The following is a 21744-nucleotide window of genomic DNA, read 5'->3' as shown; positions in this document are numbered from 1 at the left end:
AAATTGCAGCAGTCATTTTATAATCTTCATTATTGCTAATTTGATCAAATAAATAGAATCAGTTATAGAAAACAATGTCACTGTCAGTCTTAATTACATCAAGCTTTGCATATTTTCAGCCTTTGTGCAAGATTTGGTTCCTAATGTTATAATGTTGCTCATAGCTGCAGACAATTCTGTAAGAGCATGGAAAATACTTACATAGAATCTACAGCACAGAAACAGGCCTTCCGTCCCAACTGGTCTATGCTGGTGTTTATACTCCACACAATCCTCCTCCCACACTAATGAACTCTTCCCACCCTGCCCCCCATATTCCATCACTTGCCTACCAACAATCGCTATCAAACAGGACTCATACCTCACATTCATAGCTTCACCTCACCCTCATATGCTTAGCACTGCTGCAAGCCTCAAACACACATCTCACAGCTTGCACACACTGTCAACTATTTAACCATGACAGGCACATCACCCAAACATATTGCACCACACTCACTGATACATTTCCTTCTCTCTTGCAGGACAAGGTGGCGCATAACCGGAGGCAGCAAGGGCTACACGGAGGGGGAGAGGCACGCCTGCATGACCTAACCCGCATGGAGGAGACGGTGCTAGACATAATTAGAGCGGCCATCGCTGAGCCCGTGGCCAGCTGAAACAATTGAAGGTGATGGTATCCTCATAACTAATCCTCCTTTTCAAATCCCACTTCCCCCTAATCCCACAATCTCTTCTGATTTACGAGATGCAGATGGTATAAGCATGCACCTCTTCCTTTCCCCACCCCACAACCCTACCCAAGAACTGCTATTTGGCCAGTGGTCACAGATCACAGAAATCCCACAATGCAGATAGAGGCCATTTCGGCCCATCAAGCCTGCACCAACACATATCCCACCCGATCCCCGTAACCCCTACACCAACACATATCCCACCCTATCCCCGTAACCCCACGTATTTAATCCCCCTAACACTAAGGGTCAATTTATCATAGCCAACCAACCTAACCTGCACATCTTTGGACTGTGGGAGGAAACCGGAGCACCCGGAGGAAACCCACGCGAACACAGGGAGAATGTGCAAACTCCACACAGACAGTCACCCGAGGCCGGATTCGAACCCGGGTCCCTGGCGCTGTGAGGCAACAGTGTTAACCACTATGCCACCGTGCTGCCCTGGTGGAGGAGCAAGAACTGGAACAGGAAGAAGGCAGTGATTCTGAAGACACAACAGCGTCACTCGATTTCACACTTGCAGCCACGAGCTCAGATACTGACACTCCCCATAGTTTAGAGGATAGATACTAGGTACGAGTGGGCTGCAGCCAGGGCAGGGGGCAAGGGTAGCACAGGTGCCAGCTCCCCGGAGGGCAAGGCTGCACACGAGTTCTGCTGCAGAGGACTCAGATGAGGACTTCGATGGGGCAGGCTACAGCAGAAGGCTGATGGGGATGCACAATGAAATGCTTGGTGCATTGGAAAGCCTGCCAGAAAGCCTGCATGCAATGTAAAGGAGCATGGAGGAGTCTGGCACTAACTTGGCACAGGGCTTTGTGCAGAGCTTGGAGCCCAAACTTTCCAGCATGGAAGTGATGGCCAACTCCATTAGCACACTTGTGGACCCAACCAGGATGCAGCGTCTGATGGCTGATGTCTCAGCTTCCACTGCAGCACAAGCAGTAGTCATCCAACATCTGACACGATGGGCCGAAGGGCCTCTTTCTGTGCTGTAAAACTCTATCTAGGTGCTGCAGTGGAAGCTCAGACTTCTGTCATGCAACTTCAGACTGCTGGCATCGCGGCTGCACTTACCATTGTTCAAAGGGGCTTGTTGGGTGTCACAGCAGTCCAGCAATCTGTCTTCCAACAGATTACTAGGATTGCTGAGGCACCGCCCCAGGGGAGTGGCAGTGGCTCCGTGGAGCACGAGCCTGCTGTCCTCTCTCAGGATGACTGCATTTGTCCTTCAACCCCTGCCACTCTGCCAGTGCCACTGCTACTCCGCCAGTGCCCTTGCTGTTGCCTGTCTGCCAGCCAACCCAGACTGCTGTCGCCTATGCCGAGAAGGTGCAGTCCAAAGCCGGGCCTTCTAGCTGCTCGAGGTTGTCCTCCAAGGCCATCTGCAGTCTCCTCCACTGAAAGTCAACAGCCTTCCACCAGCCATACTGCAGCCACTGGCATAGCACTGCATAGGAGCACTAGGACAGGCAAAGGCACACGGAAGACCGGCAAAGCTGAATTGAGCAAGACCTGCTATTTTGGATGTCATCGCTCCATTCAACATCCTGTCCAAAGCATGCACAGCTGAACATGTGTTCAGCTGCAGGATGCACCCCCCACCAACATTTATTAAAAGGGACACACGCAACTTTGAGGTAAGTTTAGATTTCTGCTTTGGTACTGGTTTCTTTACATTTTATTTTTGAGTAGTGGCTTGGTGTAAGACACCAAAAAAGTTGTTGAAGTGCGAAGGGAGTGCTGCTGCTGGATGTTTGCAAGGCTTTGGCCTAGAAATTCACTGGCCTTAGCGCCGCTTTTGAGGCGCTAGAGGGCCTAGCGGCGAAGTTATGGCCAGTTTTGAAATTGACAGGGGCCCTAAATCGGCGTTAGGCCGGTAGCGCTGCGCCGGCACCGATGACGTCATCGGTGTGCGCAGCGTCCCGGTTGCCATGGTAACCCGCCCGAACTCGGAAATTGAGTTGCGGCCGCCTCGCCCGTGGCAGCTGCAAGCAACGTTCTGGCAGAGGTGCCTTACAGAACGTTGCGCTGGCGCATTAAAGGCCCCGCGGCGACTGGCCGCTTTCCCGCCGCCCGCCTGGCCGCAGCTTCCTCCCCGGACTTCCCCCCCGCCCCCCGGAACAGAAGCAAGCCCGGCACTTGTCCGAGGTGCCGGGCTCATTTTTAAAAAGATTATCGCGGGCCGCGGCCGGGTGCAGGCAGCTCCTCCTTAAGGGAAGGAGGAGGCCTGCACTTCCCGAACCTGCCGCACCGCAGCGGGCGCCGCAGCGCCGGAATAGCGCCGAAATTCAGCGCATAGCGCCAGTTTTCAGGCGCTAACAGCTTTCAGCAGCGCCGGCAGCCGTTTGGGCGCAGAAGTAGTGAATTTTTGGCCCGCCCAGCGCGACTTAGCTCCGGCACTAACTTCCGGCGCTAAAGCCGTCGCTGCGCCAAAACCCAATTTCTAGGCCTTTGGCTCTTAAAGGAAGGTCGCTGAGCACACCACTTGCTCCCAGTCCTGGGGCCTCTAATCGCATTCCCCCATGGGCTACAGCATGACATGGAGATGGAGCAGAGGCAGCAAAGGGGACAAGATGCTCACAGAGTGAGGAGGAGGAAGAAGAGGAAGAAGCTGAAGAGGAGGAAGCAGAAGAGGAGGAGGAGGAGGAGGATACAGAAGAAATCACAGAAACCTCACAGTACAGATAGAGGCCATTTCGGCCCATCGAGCCTGCACCAACAGTGCTAACCACTATGCCACCGAGGAAGCGGAAGGAAGGAGGCAACCTAGACTGCCCCTTTTTGGCCGGGATATCCGGGATCGAATTATTTGCCTGCGGTACGAGTGAATACAACCCCAATTCCCCTTTCAACATTTGTCCCACACCAACCACAAAGCAAACTCTCCAATCCAACTTTATCCATATATGCATCCAATATTACATCAAAAAATTCAGCTAATCACCTTTGTGCATTCCCTTAGTGAGTGTCTTGCATGCGCCTTTGTCTATCCTAGTGCTCCTATGCAATGCTACCCCAGTGGCTGCAGCATGGTTGGTGGAAGGCTTCTGCCTTTCAGTGGGGGAGACTGCAGATGGCCTTGCAGGATGACCTTGAGGAGCTGGTGGCTTAGAGTGTGAAATCGAGTGAGTGTTTCTTCACTCTCCTCGTTCAACCACTGGGCAGGCTGTAATTCTTGGGTGCCTGAAATGAGGAAGGCACAAGGGTAGGGTTGGGGTGAGGGGAGGGGGGTACTGAGCAGTGTGTGAGGCTAGTGGTGCAGTTGGTAGGAGATGGCTTTTGAAGATGCATTCACTGACCTTGACTACTCGTCTGAGGTCATGAACCTTCTTTGGGTACTGGAGCCACATCCTGGGGCTATACCACATCCTTCTTTCTGGAGGGCCTTCTGGTCCCCTGTGGGTAGAGGACCTCTCTTCCAGTGATCACCCCTGCACAAAGGCCACGAGTGCTGCGTCCGAGGCCCTGGGTGCCCTTTCACTGGCCTGTTGAGCCATTTGGGTTAGTGCTGAAGCACTTTTAACATATTTGACCACCAGAAGGCAACTCACCTTTAAGAGGTGCAGATTGCCTTTCAGAGGCGCAGGTTAGCTTTAAGTTTTTTTAAAATTCATTCCTGGGTTATGGGCGTCGCTGGCAAGACCAGCATTTATTGCTCATCCCTAATTGCCCTTGAGAAGGTGGTGGTGAGCTGCCATTTCAGATGGCGGTTAAGAGTCAAAGGCCTAGAAATTGAGTTTGCGCTGCGCCAGGGCTTTAGCGCCGGAAGTTAGCGCCGGCGCTAAGTCCCTTTGCGCGCGCCAAAAATTCAGTAGCGCCGCGCCCAAACGGCTGCCGGCGCTACTGAAGGGTTTTAGCGCCTGAAAACTGGCGCAACGCGCCGCATTGCGGCGCTATTCCGGCGCTGCGGCGCCCGCTGCGGTGCGGCAGGCTCGGGAAGTGCAGGCCTCCTCCTTCCGTTAAGGAGGAGCTGCCTGCACCCGGCCGCGGCCCGCGCAAATCTCTTCAAAAATGAGCCCGGCACCTCGGACAAGTGCCGGGCTTGCATCTGTTCCGGGGGGGGGGGGGGGAGAAGTCCGGGGAGGGAGCTGCGGGCAGGCGGCCGGCGGGAAAGCGGCCGGCCGCCGCGCCTCCTTAAAGCGCCGGCGCAGACTCCGGCAACACTCGTTTGCCGGAGTCTTAGTTGCGGCTGCCACTGGCGAGGCGGCCGCAACTGAATTTCGGCTTGGGGCCGGGTTACCACGGCAACCGGGACGCTGCGCACACCGATGACGTCATCGGTGCCGGCGCAGCGCTACCGGTCTACCGCCGCGGAAGGGCCCCAGGCAATTTAGGAACCGGCGCCAATTGCAGCGCTAGGCCCTCTAGCGCCGCAAAATCGGTGCTAAGGGCACTGAATTTCTAGGCCAAAGACATTGCTGTGGGTCTGGAGTCACATATAGGCCAAACCAGGTAAGGACAGCAGATTTCCTTCCCTAGAGGACATTAGTGAACCAGATGGGTTTTTACGACAATTCGATAGTTTCATGGCCACCATTACTGACACTAGCTTTTTATTGCAGATTTATTTAATTAACTGAATTTAAATTCCCCAACTGCTGTGGTGGGATTTGAACTCACGTCTCTAGATCATTAGTCTAGGCCTCTTGGATTATTAGTCCAGTAACATAACCACTATGCTACCACTCCCCTTCCAAAAAGTTAGCCTTGCTCGAACATTGAGAAATTTGGCCCCCTACTGAGCGCACAGCCTGTCAGCAGTACCTTTAGCGCTGGGCTGTGCGCTACAATCATTTAAAGTAGCAGGCAGGACGAATTTGACGTGCTTTTTTATGAATATTTTTGAATCAGGAAATTTGTAGCTCCCACCTCACTCTCATTGTCTATCTTTTTCTCCCTGTCCCTCCCATTTGTGTTCTGCTTTCATATTTTTACGCTCTATAATTGTTGATAAAGCTGTGATAATTGTGATTTTTTAAAAATTGTTCATTTTACTTTCTTGTCTAATTATCATTTAGGTGGATTTCAGGTTAATCACCTAAGCAAGTGATTTGGCACGTTAAAACATCCCACGAATTTCTACACTTTTAATGTGTTTTGCACAATTTGCTCCAAGTCCCATAACCTTGCACAAAAAGTCCTGGAGGCAGTGAAAATGCTGTTTCTATCCAGATCTGAGTAATAACAAATCACTTGCTGCAATAAATCACCTCTCCTAATGATCATTTGTGCCCCTCCATTAGTTTTGTAGGTACTACACGTAGCACACTGTGGAAAATAGCATAAGGCATACGAGCCAACTGTCTACATTCCACAGTGTCAGCGTTTTTGGGACAGAATCTGCTTGTCTGCCAATAATCAGCAATGCTTCTGACTTCTACCTCCTGTTGTCACTCGAAGGGATTGAACTCTCCTGCACACTGTGGCCAAGCAACTTCCACATACCCATACACAGCCTGCACTGACATTTAATCTCCTGGAGCAGCAGCAGGAGGTGAGAGCCGGGAGAAGTGCTGAGGTAGGGGGAAGGGGTCTAAAAGTAAAGAGAGTGTCAATATGAGAAGTGAGAGGAGAGGGGGAGAGTTCAAGGTTACCAAAATGGCACCTGAGAAAGCATAGACAATGGGTCATGTGGGCCTATATATAGAATTCTCATGGACAATTTAACCTCCTGTGTCAAAGTTCTGTATAAATAATCTTTGATCCTCAAAAGACAAAAAACAAAATAATCATCTCATTCTCCACTTATCCCAATAACCTTTAGCACCATTCCTAGCCAGATACTTATCAAGTTCCTTTTCAAGGAGGTATTTGGCAGTGTCAACAGCTTCTGCTGGCAGTTAATTTTGTATCTCCATGACCAAATGTGCCTTCTAGCTCTGTGCCAAAATCCAAGTTAAATAATCGTTTTATATCTACATCACCTTTGCCTCTCAGCATTTTAAAGATTTGAATCATATTCCCCGTAGGCTTACTTTTCTGTTGGATTGTTGGCTTAGTTGCTAAACCTGGTGGAAAACACCCAAAAGTGACACTGGAGCATCAATTGCTGCCTCACTGCTTCCATTGGCTCCGGAGCATAGCTCAAGTTTTTAGTGGGGTTTTTCTTTTTCTTGCATCAAACTTTTGAAGGCCGATTAAAGCCTCTTCATAGCATTACTATTTCCACTGGCACTACTGATTTCTACTTGAATACCCCAGCCATTGCTTACCCTTAACTGGAGTTAAAATGATAGTGCAGCAAGCACAGTGCAGCAAGCACTGCAGAGTTTACACAACGAGTGGCATTGTCAGTGTTTGTTTGTATTTAGTGTATTAGCACAGAAACAGAGGGCTGACTGAAAGGCAATGTAGACAACAGCGTACCCACAAAGCCCCTGATATCACAACCACAGGAAGGCATCTACTAACCATTGTGGATGGAACCTCGAGGAGAGTCGTGCTTAATTCCTAACATATGAACTAGGCAAGTGAAGTTCCTGCAGGAACAGGATTTTGTAAAATTATCCCTGCTTTGTCGAGCCTGCACTTCAGTGACAAGTTCAGATACAGTCCCGTCAGTGAAATGTGGTAGCTACTATGCTCACTCCTTTCCTTCTACTCGCCACAGTTGTCACATTTGCTCTTCTAACAATTATTATAGATGTTAAGGCTTAATAAGTGCCTACTAGCTATGCCATTTGGTCAGTTTAAAAAGAACTGGCATGGTGAGTAAAAAATATCACCCAGTGCAGGGCTTGGGTCATGCCTGCATTGCACTGGCAACCACTAGTTCTTTGCAGTATTATCAGCATTCCCAGCAATAACATCAGAAGTGCAGGAATTAACCTCTTCCATCATCTATTCCCCAATGAAAACTATTTAGGTTCTGTAAACTTCATCTCATAAATCATAGAACTCAACCCGAGCCTTTTTTGTTGCCCTTCTTTGAGCATTTCAATGCATCCACCTCTTTTGAAGGCTGGGTCCCCAAACTTGCACACAATATTCTAAAGGTGGCCTCACCAGTGATATAAATGATTGATATGATGTCAGAATAACTTCTTGTAACGTATATAGTCAATAGTTCGATATCCTTCCTAGTATTTGTTTGATTAAGTTAGTTGGTAGAAACTTTCAGTGAATGATCAATAGTCACGTTCAAATCCTTTACCATCTTTGGGCTTACTCATGGCCTAATATTAAAGCTTCATGTTTCCGAATCCAATGTGTATTACCTAATATTTACCTGCATTAAATCCATTTGCTATTCCTTAGTATGTCTGCTTAGTTGGTCTAGTTCTTTTTGAATGTTGTGTATTTCCAGTTCAAACAAGATTAAATATTAAAAGAGTTTTTCCCCCCACAGAGGAGTGGATATGTGAAACAGACTCCGAGCAAAAACCATTGAGGTTGAGAGAGTAATTCCTTTAAGAAGCTGGGTAATATCTAGTTGGGAATTGGTTGGTTCATGTGCTGTCAGCAGAGATGGATATAGTGTGAAACACAGTGAGGCAGAAATTCCGTTCCCTATGGGTATGTACACGCTGTGTACTCACCCGTAGGGCCAACAGAAGTGCCGGTTTCAGGCATGCACTGCACATGCGCTGGAAACCGGCATTTCCGTTCTGTCAAGAAAGCTCTCGACAGATCCTCCGGCTGCCCTGGAGCAGGGCCTCTGCGGGGGGAGAGTTTCGTTTTTTGGAGACCCTCCGCCCGCAGAAAACACTTACAATTCTTGCGCCTAGAAAAGCAGGCGTAAGGCCTGCTTTTCAGGATAAGAGTTGAAAAAAGTTTTTTTAAAAAATTTCCACTGATTTATCATTTAAATATACTTTAAAGAAAGGCAAGTTTATTTTTAGTCCTGTTAAAAACTTTAATTATTTTTTTCAAAAAAAAATGTTTTTTGTTTAAAATACTTAATTTATGTAATTTAAAGTCATTTTAAAAATGTGATTTTTAAAAATTTAAAAATTAAAGTTTTACTATGTTTTGGGGGTGATTTCCATTCATATATTTGACAGGTCTTCCTGTCAAATGTATGAAGGAAGATTCCCTTCTCTGATTGGCTCCCCATGGTCCACGTAATCCTAGGGATGCTGCGAACCGCCTGCGCCTCTGGGATACGTGGGCCCTGCGCACTGGCAGTTTGAAGAGGCCCAGCAGCGGAACTCTGCGCCTCCTGGGAGCCCACCGGTCTAGTCGCAGATTTTTCAAGATCGCAGCCCTCCGCCCGCGGGAGGCCTGTGAAAGGAATTTCTGGGCCAGTAAGTCAGGGTTAAATAGTAAAAATGTCATCGAGTTTTGCTCGAGTACCTTTGAAAAATCAGGGATTTTATGTTCTCACAAAGCATGATAAGGTAGATTATACATTCTCTGTGGAAGGAGTGAATATGGTCAGCTGAATGACCTATTCTCATTTCATACATTATTACAATTTTACACTAGTAATTTTGTTGCTTGTGTTTCATTATTGCTCCTGAATTGGGCATTTAATAGATGATACCAGAACAGTTGCAGAGTTATTAGCTGACACAGTTTCATAATTCAGTGAGACAATGATACTTTAGATAAGTCCAGATAAGCATTAATGAGAGGCAGAGTTTCCTTGACATGTTAGAACAGCAGTGCTTCAGGAGGCTCAGGTTGTCCTGTCAGGTGGTGGCGGACATCTGCAGACTCTTAGATGACAACCTGCTCCCTGCTGGACTTGTTGGTCATGCGTTACTAGTGGCTGTCAAAGTGACCATTGCCCTCAACGTTTTTGCCTCCGGATCCTTCCAGGGCTCTGCTGGAGACATATCCAGGATCTCCCAGTCGGCAGTCTGCATAAGACAGGTGATTGTTTGGTTGTTTGCCAGGGACGGCAATTATGTGAACTTCGCCTGCGATGACACCAGTCAGAATGAGCGGGCAATTGGGTTTGCGTCACTGGCTGGATTCCCACAGGTGCAGGGCATCATCGACTGCACACACATGGCAATCCGCGCATCCCCAGAACAACCAGGAATATTCGTGAGCTGCAAGGGCTTCCACTCCATCAATGTGCAGCTGGTGTGCAACCACAAAAAGATATTTCTGCAAGTGTGTGTATGATTCCCTGGGAGGTGCCATGATGCTTTCACCCTGTGGAAGTCCAAACTCCCCGAAGTCTCTGGACTTGGAAACAGACTTAAGGGGTGGCTGCTAGGAGACAAAGGATACGCACTTCAAATTTGGCTCATGATACCCATCAGAAACCTGACCAATGAAGTCTAACAGCACTACAAGGAATGCCATATGACCACCAGATGTGTGATTGAACAAGCCATTGGCATGCTGAAGATGCCCTTCAGTACTCACAGCCAGGATACCCAGAATGGCCGTGGTGTGCTGTGCTCTGCACAACACTGCGCAGCAGCGAGGTTTGGACCTGCAGGAAGAACAAGGCGCAGAGTGCATATCCTCTGTGGACGAGGAGGAGGAGGTGATGAGGGAACTGCAGCACCAGCTGCTCACACTGCTGACCAGGATGCCAAGGATGCCCTTATTAGTGCAAGGTTCACTTAGGTTGCACCAGTGGACCCATGTCACAAGCACATGCAACGGCCACTCTTCTCGCACCCCGCGACTCGTGCCCCCTGCCCCCCCCCAACTAATGCCACTGACACAAAGCAGCCCTGCAAACATAGAAACATAAAAGATAGGAGCAGGAGTAGGCCATTCGGCCCCTCGAGCCTGCTCTGCCATTCAATGCGATCATGGCTGATCATCCAAATTCAGTACCCGGTCCCTGCTTTCTCCCCATACCCCTTGATCCCTTTAGCCTTAAGAAATATATCCAACTCCTTCTTGAATATATTTAATGAATTGGCCTCTACTGCCTTCTGTGGTAGAGAATTCCACAGGTTCACCACTCTCTGGGTGAAAAAATTCCTCCTCATTTCTGTCCTAAATAGCCTACCCCTTATCCTTAGACTGTGACCCCTGGTTCTGGACTCCCCGACCATCGGGAACATCCTTCCTGCATCTAGTCTGTCCTGTCCTGTTAGAATTTTATAAGTTTCAATGAGATCCTCTCATTCTTCTAAACTCCAGCGAGGACAAGCCCAATTGACCCAATCTCTCCTCATACGTCATTCCTGCCATCCCAGGTATCAGTCATCAAACAACTAACCAACCCTTACACATCCTCCCCATTGGTCCCCATCCATTCATGTCTTCCCATTCATGATCAAACAAGTTAAAAGGCGACTTGCCACCCAGCAACCAAGAGTGGGCTAGATGGGAAAGTGGTGCAAACTAATAAAATGTATGTGATCCTGCTAAAGAACAGTAAATTCACAACATAGCATTTTCTCATACACCCATGTGCATACCCTTGTGCAACTACAAAGCTTTACTCTTCCTTTTCCTACTCCTCCTATGTAGTGCAACCCCTGTGGCTTCAGCAGAGGTACAGGCAGGCTGCTCAGATCCCTGCTCTGATTGCTGAGATGCTCTTGGCCGATGACCTCTAGGATTTGGAGCCTGTGAGGGCAAACTCGGCCATCGGGAGATGGGGCAGCAGGTGGGCTACTGACTGAGGTTGGGGGGGGGGGCGGATGGTTAATGGGTGAGAAGTGGAAGCATCTTGAGTGGAGTTCCCACTTCCATGTCCCCTTTCGCCATCATCCCAATCTGGGCCAGCCGCACTTCACCGTTACCACTCTGCTGGAGAGCACTTTGGTGCAGATCAGTGCCCCTGCTGTAAGGCCAAGGCTAAAGTATCTGTCATCCTATTTAAGGTGGCAAACATGTTGGCATCCAGAGTGTGCATGGCCGTGGTCAAGGCATGCATGGACTCATTTCATTGCTGCATTTGATGTTCCACAGAGTTGACCACTCTATCCATGCAAGAGGACATCATCAGAATGCCCTGCAACATCAACCCATTCATGCTTGAGGTGGACTCCTCCATTCTCTCTGCAATCGTGGGCAGTGTGCTTGGAAAGCCTGTCAGTACAACACACATTCTCTGCTACTGCTCAACTATTATCCTTTGCAACAACAGCCCTTGGCATACAGCATCTTTGTCCAGCTGAGCAGAGCTTGGAGAGGGCTGCACCCTCCAATGCGGAATCTCCACAGCTGTCCCTGCCACCACAATCTGCTCTTGCTCACTTGTGAAATGTGAGTCACCATGAGAAAACCCAACTATCTGTCTAACTGGACCCACTGAAGTGCGAGTATCTGATCTGGTGCATGATGAGCATGGGTCCTGTGATGGTGCACCCTCAGAACCAATCAGCTCCTCTGAGGATTCGTCTTCTGCGAGGTCCATGGAATCCTGCTGCACACATGAAGGCCCTGGTGGAGAGAAAATATATGAATTAGTACTGGCAAGGTAAGAATGTTGCAACTTATCATTATGAAGATGATCATATTTCAATCTCTGCTGAAGCCAAGTCAACATGACCGAGTATTAAATGACATGTGGCTCGCTGATATTTAATTGTGTCACCAGGTAGCTGGGAACTCCCCACCGTCCCATCTCTGATGGCCAGGGATGCCAAAATGCCACTGATCTCCAGCGCTTCCTCCTCTGCAGTTGTTAGCTGTAGGATCTGTAGAGGGCCACCTCTGCTTCTCTCCCTCTCCCTAGTGGTCTGTACCCTCTTCTCTTGCAACGGGGGAAAGAACAGATGTATAAGTGACTGTAATAACATGTGTTCACCTATTGGACGCAGTGCATTTGGTGTAGGTGACCATCAGGGAGAGGCAAAAAACTGAGGGTGAATGGCAGTGATGGATAGATAGATAGGGATGTGAGGAAGTGCACAGTAAGAGAAGGATGGGTGCGCTTGCAAGGTAAGTGGGTGTGAAACATGATGTGATGAAGTAGGCTCGACAAGGCAGAGTGAGAAGCTGGGGTGTTGCACACAGCAGGGTGTAGGTGAATGTGCAACTGTACTCACCTTTCCTGACCAGGTTAGGTCATTAAAGTGCTTCCTGCACAGCATCCAGGAATGTAGCACAATGCTCCTGCTGCTGACCTCCTGGGGCACCTATAGCTATGCCTTATTTGTGGCAGCAGGTTTCTTCCTCTCGTTGCTGGGGAAGAGTATCTCTCTCCGACTCCTCACAGCCTCCAGCAGTACATCAAGGGAGGTGTTATTAAAGCAGGCGCAGCCTTTGACCGTTCTGAATCCAGTCAAAGTTCTTCCTCACTTGCTTCAAACTCCCAACTCCTCTAAATTCCATCTTTGGATTGGCCCTTTAAACACTGGAGTTGAGATTGTGTCATGTGGGTCCTCAGCATGCCCGCTGCCGCACAATCAATGCCAAACCCGGAAGTAAAATGATAATGAGGTGGTTGCGTTAAAATGCCACGGACAGAAGCGCTGAGATTCCTTCCGGGTTTTTCACATGATATCGGACCCCCCCAATGCATCTCCAAGCTAATACTGGGGCCTGCATGTCTCAGTAAGGATCCTTCAATCTGGTTGGTTAAGGAGATACACAGTTGCTTGTCCTGTCCAGGCAGGTCTCAGATCCCCTGTAAATGGTGCCACACTGTTTTGGTTCTCAAATTTACAGTAAGTTCCAGTGCAAAGTCCCATAGAAAGTCTGTGTGAAAGTGTAATGAATGGCTTTGTTCGCCACAGAGAGCAAAATCCGGACCAATGCAAAGGTAATCAGATAGTTAAATCAGGGTACAGATTTGTGTGATAACTGATTGATGCAGCTAAAACTTTGTTGCCGCGCTAAGCTTAAAAAGACCTCTCAAATGCCCTTTGATGAAGTTTGAAAGAAAAAGACAATTTTTTGTTATCGATCACCCGCTGTATATTTGAAAACTAAAAATGGATTTTAAATACAATTAAGTTGTGGTATGAAAACATGCTGGGTCATGTTTTAAATTATCATTCAGATAGTGAATTAAATTGAATTTTTACATCACAAATGGAGGCTTTATACAGAGGGAAATGTTATGGAAATTGCTTCAAGGACTCAGTGGCAGCACACAAATTTGATGTATGGAAAAAATTAAATCAACAACAATAAAAATATGAAAAAATAAATATCAACAGCACAGCTAACAGGACATAAACACTGTTATTGTCTTACCTTTCCAAGGATCTGTGCCCATTGCAGTTAGCATAAAATCAAAGCATATAATGCATTAAAATAAAACTCTTTGCAATGCAAGGAAAATAGTTCACTGGTTTATGACCTACTCCATCAACTAAATTAAGGTGAAAAAAGCCAACAGTTGTATAATATCTTAATTTATCTTTGTGCAATTATTTAAGATATTTTCCTTGTTACTTATTCCAGCAACAAGGGAAACATTTCCCTGCCATTTGTTATAGTTATAGGGATTACTGGGTTTAGATAGAGTTCGCTGATGCCAGACATATTTATCTCATAAATACACTGCAAGCACAATATGAATTTCATAAGTAGAAAATCTGTGTGTAATTTTCTAGACCTCTGTTTTCTATCTTCAGTGTATTACATGTGTTGTCTAAATGTAAAGCAGCCAGAACTTCTGTTTAGAAAGACTTAGATATCTGCAATTCCTTATCAAGACTCTCACAGAAGTCTCAAAGTGCTTCACATACCAGGAATTAATTGTGCACACAGCAACATTCCACAAACAACAAGGAGATAAATGCCAAGCTAATCTGTTTTGGTGCTTTTGGCTTAGCAAGCAGTTTTGTCCAGGACACTGAGAGAACTCTTTGCTCTTCTTTGAACAGAGTCATGAGACCTTGCATCTGTACCTTAACTTATGGAACAGGCAGAAAGGGCATTGATTTAATGTCTAATCTGAAGGATGGTATCTCAGAGATGGCCAATGCTGTTTCATGATCAATTGTAAGAGGCGTATCACAACCAAATGAATTTATGCCAATTTCCCTGCTCAATTTTCCTAAAAAGATGGAATGCATAATTAGCAAATACTATTGGGCAGCACTATCATTATCTGGCACAATTTAACTGAAACAACCAAAGGAGTTGGCAGACAACTCTGGAAATCACAGTGATAACCTTTCAGTTGAAATTGAATACTCTAGTTGACCTAAGTGTTTGTTGTTTACATAGGTTTACATAGGATATCCGGCACAGAAACAGGCCATTCGGCCCAACCAGTCCATGCCAGCGTTTATGCTCCACTTGAGCCTCCTTCCGTCTTTCCTCAGCATAACCCTCTATTACCTTCTCCCTCATATGCTTGTCTAGCCTCCGTTTAAATGCATCTACCTGTGGTAGCGAGTTACACATTCTCACCACTCTTTGGGTAAAGAAGTTTCTTCTGAATTCCCTATTGGATTTCTTGGTGACTATCTTATATTGATGGCCTCTAGCTATGCTCTTCCCCACAAGTGGAAACTTTCTCTCTGTATCCACTCTATCAAAACCCTTCATAATTTCTATAAGGTCACCCCTCAGCCTTCTTTTTTCAAGAGAAAAGAGACCCAGCCTGTTCATCCTTTCCTGATAGGTATACCCTCGCATTTCTGGTATCATCCTTGTAAATCTTCTCTGCACCCTCTCCAGTGCCTCTATATTGTTTTTATCATATGGCAACCAGAACTGTACACAGTACTCCAAGTGTGGGCTAACCAAGGTTCAATACAGGTTTAGCACAATTTCCTTACTTTTCAATTCTATCCCTCTAGAAATAAACCCTAGTGCTTGGTTTGCTTTTTTATGGCCTTGCTAACCTGTGTCACAACTTTTAGTGATTTGTGTATTTGTACTCCAAGATCCCTTTGTTCCTCTACCCCATCTAGCCTCCCACCCTCCAAGTAATAAGTGACCTCCCTATTCTTCCTACCAAAATACAATACCTCACATTTACCTGTGCTGAACTTCATTTGCCAATTATATGCCCATTCTGCAAGTTTATTAATATCTTCCTGTAATTTGTTGCAGTCCTCCTCAGTATTGACTATCCCCCCAATTTGATGTCATCCACAAATATAGAAATTGTGTTTTTGATTCCAAAGTCTAAATCATTAATATAAATTGTGAACAACAGTGGTCCCAGCACTGATCCTTGTGAAACATCACTACCCACCTTCTGCCACTGTGAATAGCTACCTTTTACCCCTACTCTCTGCTTTCTGTCTTGAAGCCAGCTAGCTATCCATTCTGCTACTTGTCCCCGACTCCACATTCTCTGACCTTGTTCATCAGTCTATTATGGGGTACCTTATCGAAGGCCTTTTGAAAATCTAGGTAAATTACATCTACTGCATTACCATTGTCTACTCTCTCTTGTTACCTCGTCAAAAAATTCAATGAGTTAGGTAAAGCAAGACTTTCCCTTTCGAAATCTATGTTTTTGGTTTCTGGATGTTCTTCTGTTTTCTAATTTAGTAGGGATTTCATTATTTTTCCTACTACCGATGTTAAGCTGACTAGTCTATAATTCCCTGGACATGTTCTATCCCCCTTCTTAAATATCGGTATTATGTTAGCTATCCGCCACTCCTCTGGCACGACATCTTTTTCTAAGGAATTATTAAATATGTGTCGTAATGCCTCTGGTATCTCTTCCCTAGATTCTTTTAAAATGCGTGGATGCAATCCTTCCTCTTTGAGTTTGATTAGCTTATTTAATCTATCCCCTCTTTTTATTTTAAATGCACTTATCTCATTACTAATCTCATCATCCAATGACATGTCCACCTGTTCTATCTCCCTGGTAAATACTGAAGCAAAATAATTTTTTTATATTTCTGCCATCTCTTTATTGTTCCTGTGGTATTATCCTGTCTATCCCTTAATGGCCCTATTCCCATCCCAACCTTCCTTTTTTTATTGATGTGCCTGTAAAATATTTTATTATTTAGTTTTATGTTCCTTGATAATTTAATTTCAAAATTCCTCTTTGCCTTCCTAATTGTTTTTTTGACTTCTCTCCTAATCTCTTCGTATTCTCCCTTATCATGCACTCCCCAGCTGTCTATGTACTTAAGCTAAAGGACAGAGTTCCTTTCCTTAAAGGAAACCTACTATGTACATTCAGCATTTTTTGCTTGGCAAACTACAACTCAGACTGCAGTTATGCTGCTATTAGATATTAAATACTTGATGGATCAGAGTCAAGATAACAATGTAAAAAAAAAAGCACGTCTTTCCACATGAAATTGCTTTAATAACCCAGTGGGTTGTGAGGTTATTCACTTTAGTCGGAGGAATAGAAAAACAGAATATTTTTTAAATGGTGAGAAACTATTAAATGTTGGTGTTCAGAGAGATTTAGGTGTCCTCGTACAGGAAACACAGAAAGTCAGCATGCAGGTACAGCAAGCAGTTAGGAAGGCAAATGGAATGTTGGCCTTTATTGCGAGGGGGTTGGAGTACAACAGTAAGGAATTCTTACTACAATTGTACAGGGCTTTGGTGAGAACACACCTGGAGTACTGTGCACAGTTTTGGTCTCCTTATCTGAGAAAGGACATACATGCATTAGAGGCGGTGCAACAAAGGTTCACTAGATTGATCCCTGGGATGAGAGGGTTGTCCTATGAGGAGAGATTGAGCCTATACTCTCTGGAGTTTAGAAGAATGAGAGGTGATCTCATTGAAACATGTAAGATTCTGAGGGGGATTGACAAGATAGATGCCGAGAGGTTGTTTCCCCTGGCTGAAGATTCTAGAACTAGGGGTCACAGTTCCAGGATAAGGGGTCGGCCATTTAAGACTGAGATAAGGAGGAATTTCTCCACTAAGAGGTTAATGAGTCTTTGAAATTCTCTACCCCAAAGGGCTGTGGATGCTGAATCATTGAGTGTATTCAAAGCTGGGATAGAGCAATTTTTGGACTCTAGGGAAATCAAGGGATATGTGGATCAGGCGGCATAGTGGAGTTGAGGTCGAAGATCAGCCATGATCTTTGTGAATGGCCAAGCAGGCTCCAAGGGCCGTATGGCCTACTCCTGCTCCAATTCTTATGTTCTTATGTAGCTCTTTAATTTGACATAGGTATGTAAATAGCTAATTTGATTGGAAAATATAAATATCGAACCAGAACCCCAAATCCAGTATTAAATCTAACCTGCAAGCTCTCTGTCATGTGATTAATATGGTGCAGGACTCAGCTGGTTAAATTGGAAATAAAACTTGAGGAGAAAGTCAAATTTAAACACAGCATCAGTCTTAAGATCTGGGACAAATACCAAATTGATACACTTATCAATTACTTCATAAAAGGTGATGAGTCGAAGAAGAGATGATGAGTCGAAAGAAGAGATGAATAAGGCTTTTATTAGCTAAGAAGAGACCATGCTTCTTCGTGAGTGACTGAACAAGTCTGAACGAAACCCACACAGTGGTGGGTGGAGTCAGCTGAGGCATGCCTCCATACACAGCGCCACCCAGAGGTGGCAATATACAATACAGTGGTTTACCACATTCACCCCTTGTTTAATGTGAAGTCCGGCGGGGTGAAGGGTACTACAAGTTAAGTCTATCAGGAGGCCTTGTCTGACGTCCTGATCGTCATGGTGGCGGCGGTGGTGTTGCAGCATCCGACGTCGGGTCTGGTGTCTGGGTGGTTGGCGAAGATTCCTGGGGCTTTGGCATGCCGTCTGCAGGGGTTGGGTTGGGAGGGGTGGTGGGGGATAACAGTGGTAAGGGGGATAACGGTGGTAAGGGGGATAACGGTGGTAATTCAGGGGTACCCGAGGGTGCGAGATCTCGTATGGAGACCGTGTCCTCCCGCCCGTCTGGGTATGTCACCCAGGCATACTGGGGGTTGGCGTGTAGGAGGTGCACCCGCTCGACCAGGGGGTCCGTTTTATGCGTCCTCACGTGCCTCCGCAGTAGGACGGGCCCAGGAGAAGTCAACCATGCCGGTAGCGAGGTTCCCGATGTAGACTTCCGGGGGAAAACGAACATTTTCTCATGAGGGGTCGCATTAGTGGCAGTACAAAGCAGTGACCGAATGGAGTGAAGCGCTGCAGGGAGGACCTCCTGCCAGCGGGAGGTCGGAAGGCCCTTAGATTTTAGTGCTAAGAGGACTGCCTTCCAAACCGTCGCGTTCTCCCTTTCCACCTGGCCGTTCCCCCGGGGGTTGTAACTGGTGGTCCTGCTCGTGGCGATACCTCTTGTTAGCAGGTACTGCCGAAGTTCGTCGCTCATGAACGATGAGCCCCTGTCGCTATGTATATAGCTGGGGAACCCGAACAGAGCGAAGATGTCATTCAGACACTTGATGACCGTGGTACTGGTCATGTCTGGGCAAGGGATGGCAAAGGGGAAACGGGAGTACTCATCAACTATGTTGAGGAAGTACACATTGCGGTCAGCGGAGGGGAGGGGCCCTTTAAAATCGACGCTCAGGCGTTCGAAGGGGCGGGTGGCCTTGATCAGGCTTGCTCTGTCCGGCCTATAGAAGTGCGGTTTGCACTCGGCGCAGATTTGGCAGCTCTTGGTCATGGTCCTGACCTCCTCGATGGAGTAGGGCAGGTTACGGGATTTGATAAAATGGAAAAACCTGGTGACCCCCGGGTGGCAGAGGTCATTGTGGAGGGACTGCAGCCTATCACTCTGCGCGTTGGCGCATGTACCACGTGATAGGGCATCTGGGGGCTCATTGAGTTTCCCTGGCTGATACAAGATATCATAATTGTAGGTGGAGAGTTCGATTCTCCACCTCAAGATCTTGTCGTTCTTGATTTTACCCCTCTGCTTATTATTAAACATAAAAGCTACTGAACGCTGGTCAGTGAGCAGGGTAAATCGTTTCCCGGCCAGGTAATGCCTCCAGTGACGCACCGCTTCTACAATAGCCTGGGCCTCCTTTTCGACGGAGGAGTGTCTCGTCTCGGGGCCCTGGAGGGTCCTTGAGAAAAAGGCCACGGGTCTGCCCGCCTGGTTAAGGGTCGCGGCTAGGGCGAAGTCGGAGGCATCGCTCTCCACTTGGAAGGGGATGGACTCATCCACCGCGTGCATTGCGGCCTTCGCGATATCGTTCTTGATAAGAGTGAAGGCTGCACACGCCTCTGGTGTCAGGGGGAAGGAGGTGGCTTTGATGAGGGGCCTGGCTTTGTCTGCATAGAGGGGCACCCACTGGGCGTAGTAGGAGAAAAACCCCAGGCATCTCTTCAGTGCTTTTTGGCAGTGGGGAAGGGGTAGCTCCATTAGGGGGCGCATTCTGTCGGGGTCGGGCCCGATGACTCCGTTCTCCACCACGCAGCCGAGGATGGCCAGGCGCTTGGTGTGAAACATACATTTTTCCTTATTGTACGTTAGGTTCAGCCGTTGGGCCGTACGGAGGAAATTTGCTAGATTAACGTCGTGGTCCTGCTGGTCGTGGCCGCAGATGGTGACGTTATCCAAATAGGGGAAGGTTGCCCGCAGCGCGTTCTGGTCAACCATTCGGTCCATCTCCCTTTGGAAGACCGAAACCCCGTTGGTGACGCCGAAGGGGACCCTAAGGAAGTGGTAGAGGCGGCCGTTTGCCTCGAAGGCAGTATACTGGCGGTCCTCATGGCGGATGGGCAGCTGGTGGTACGCTGACTTAAGGTCGATGGTGGAGAATACTTTGTATTGCGCAATCTGATTGACCATATCAGATATGCGAGGGAGGGGGTACGCGTCCAGCTAGGTGTACCGGTTTATGGTTTGGCTGTAGTCGATTACCATGCGGCGTTTTGCAGTGGTTTTAACGACTACAACCTGGGCTCGCCAGGGGCTAGTGCTACCTTCGATAATGCCCTCCTTCAAGAGCCGCTCCACCTCAGAGCTGATAAAAGCTCTGTCCCCGGCACTGTACCGCCTGCTTTTGGTAGCGATGGGTTTACAGTCGCGGGTGAGGTTAGCGAACAGGGGAGGGGGGGGGACTTTTAATGTGGAAAGGCTGCAGGTGGTTTGCAGCGGGCGATTTAAAAGTTGTTGGTTGCAGACTGTGAGTGGGGGGAGGGGTCCACCGTATGCTAGTGTGACACTCTTAAGGTGGCACTGAAAATCCAACCCTAGCAGGACGGCAGCGCAAAGACGGGGCAGGACTAGCAGTTTAAATTTTTGATATTCAGTGCCCCCTACTGACAGGGTCACCACACAGTAGCCGCTGATGTCCATTGACTGGGACTTGGACGCCATAGAAATGCGATGGTGCGTTGGCAGAATCGTGAGGGAGTGGCTACGTACCGTGTCGGGGTGGACGAAACTCTCTGTGCTCCCGCTGTCGATCAGGCAACTGGTGGCGTGGCCGTTTACCGCGATATCCATCATGGAGCTGGATAGATGGTGAGGGTGGCCTTGATCCAGCGTCACGGAGGCCAGTATGTGGCTTAGTGAGTCACTATAGTCATCCGCCGAGACGGTGGTCGGTTCCGGTGACGAAATGGCGGTTGAGTGCGTTGGATACGATGGCGGCGGATGCCATGCGGCCGGGGGTACACAAAATGGCGGATAAGATGGCTGCTCCCACGGCCCGCACGCTGCGCTGCTGGCTGGCTTCCCCTTGCAGGCGTTAGCGTAATGGCCTTTCTTCCCGCAGCCCGAGCAGGTAGCTGTCTTAGCTGGGCAGTGCGCTCTGGGATGTTTTAACTGGCCACAGAAATAGCATTTTTGGGCCTGGTTACTGGGCATCGAAGCAGTTCTTACCGGAGGCTGCTGTCTCGGTTGGGTCGCTGCAGCGGTTGGTGCCGGGGGCGGCGGTCCCGTGTCCCACGGTTTCGATTGCCATGTCTCGGCGCCGTTACGGGGGTATGCCTCGAGGTTTCGGTGGGCCTCCTCTAACGAGAGCGCAAGGGCAATGGCCGTCTTCAGGTCGGGTTCCTTGCTTTCTAGCAGTCTCTGCCGGGTGTGGTCTGACTGGAGGCCCCTGACGAAGGCATCACAGGCGAGTCCCTGCGCGTGCTCCACAGCCGTTACCGCTTTACAATCGCAGTCTCTGCAGAGTGCCAGTAACGCCCGTGCAAATGCCCCTACCGATTCTCCCGGTTGCTGCCTGCGGGATCCCAAGAGGTGTCGGGCGTAAATTGTGTTCACTGGGCGCGTATATTGCCCTTTTAGTAGCTCGAGGGCCGCCACGTACGTA

The 21744-nt window shown here is 48.0% G+C and overlaps 1 protein-coding gene across 13 annotated transcripts in view; it reads right to left on the bottom strand.

The window, feature by feature from the left end:
• The window catches only part of chl1b (cell adhesion molecule L1-like b), a 1240677-nt gene that overhangs the window by 4033 nt on the left and 1214900 nt on the right, over window positions 1-21744 (bottom strand). The window lies entirely within an intron of this gene.

The sequence above is a fragment of the Somniosus microcephalus genome, chromosome 11 (assembly GCF_052327205.1).
Source record: "Somniosus microcephalus isolate GS21.2 chromosome 11, FLI_Smic_1.0, whole genome shotgun sequence".
Lineage (NCBI taxonomy): Eukaryota > Metazoa > Chordata > Chondrichthyes > Squaliformes > Somniosidae > Somniosus > Somniosus microcephalus.
Note: the sequence above shows the minus strand (reverse complement) of the source record. Positions and strands in the feature narration are given on the sequence as shown.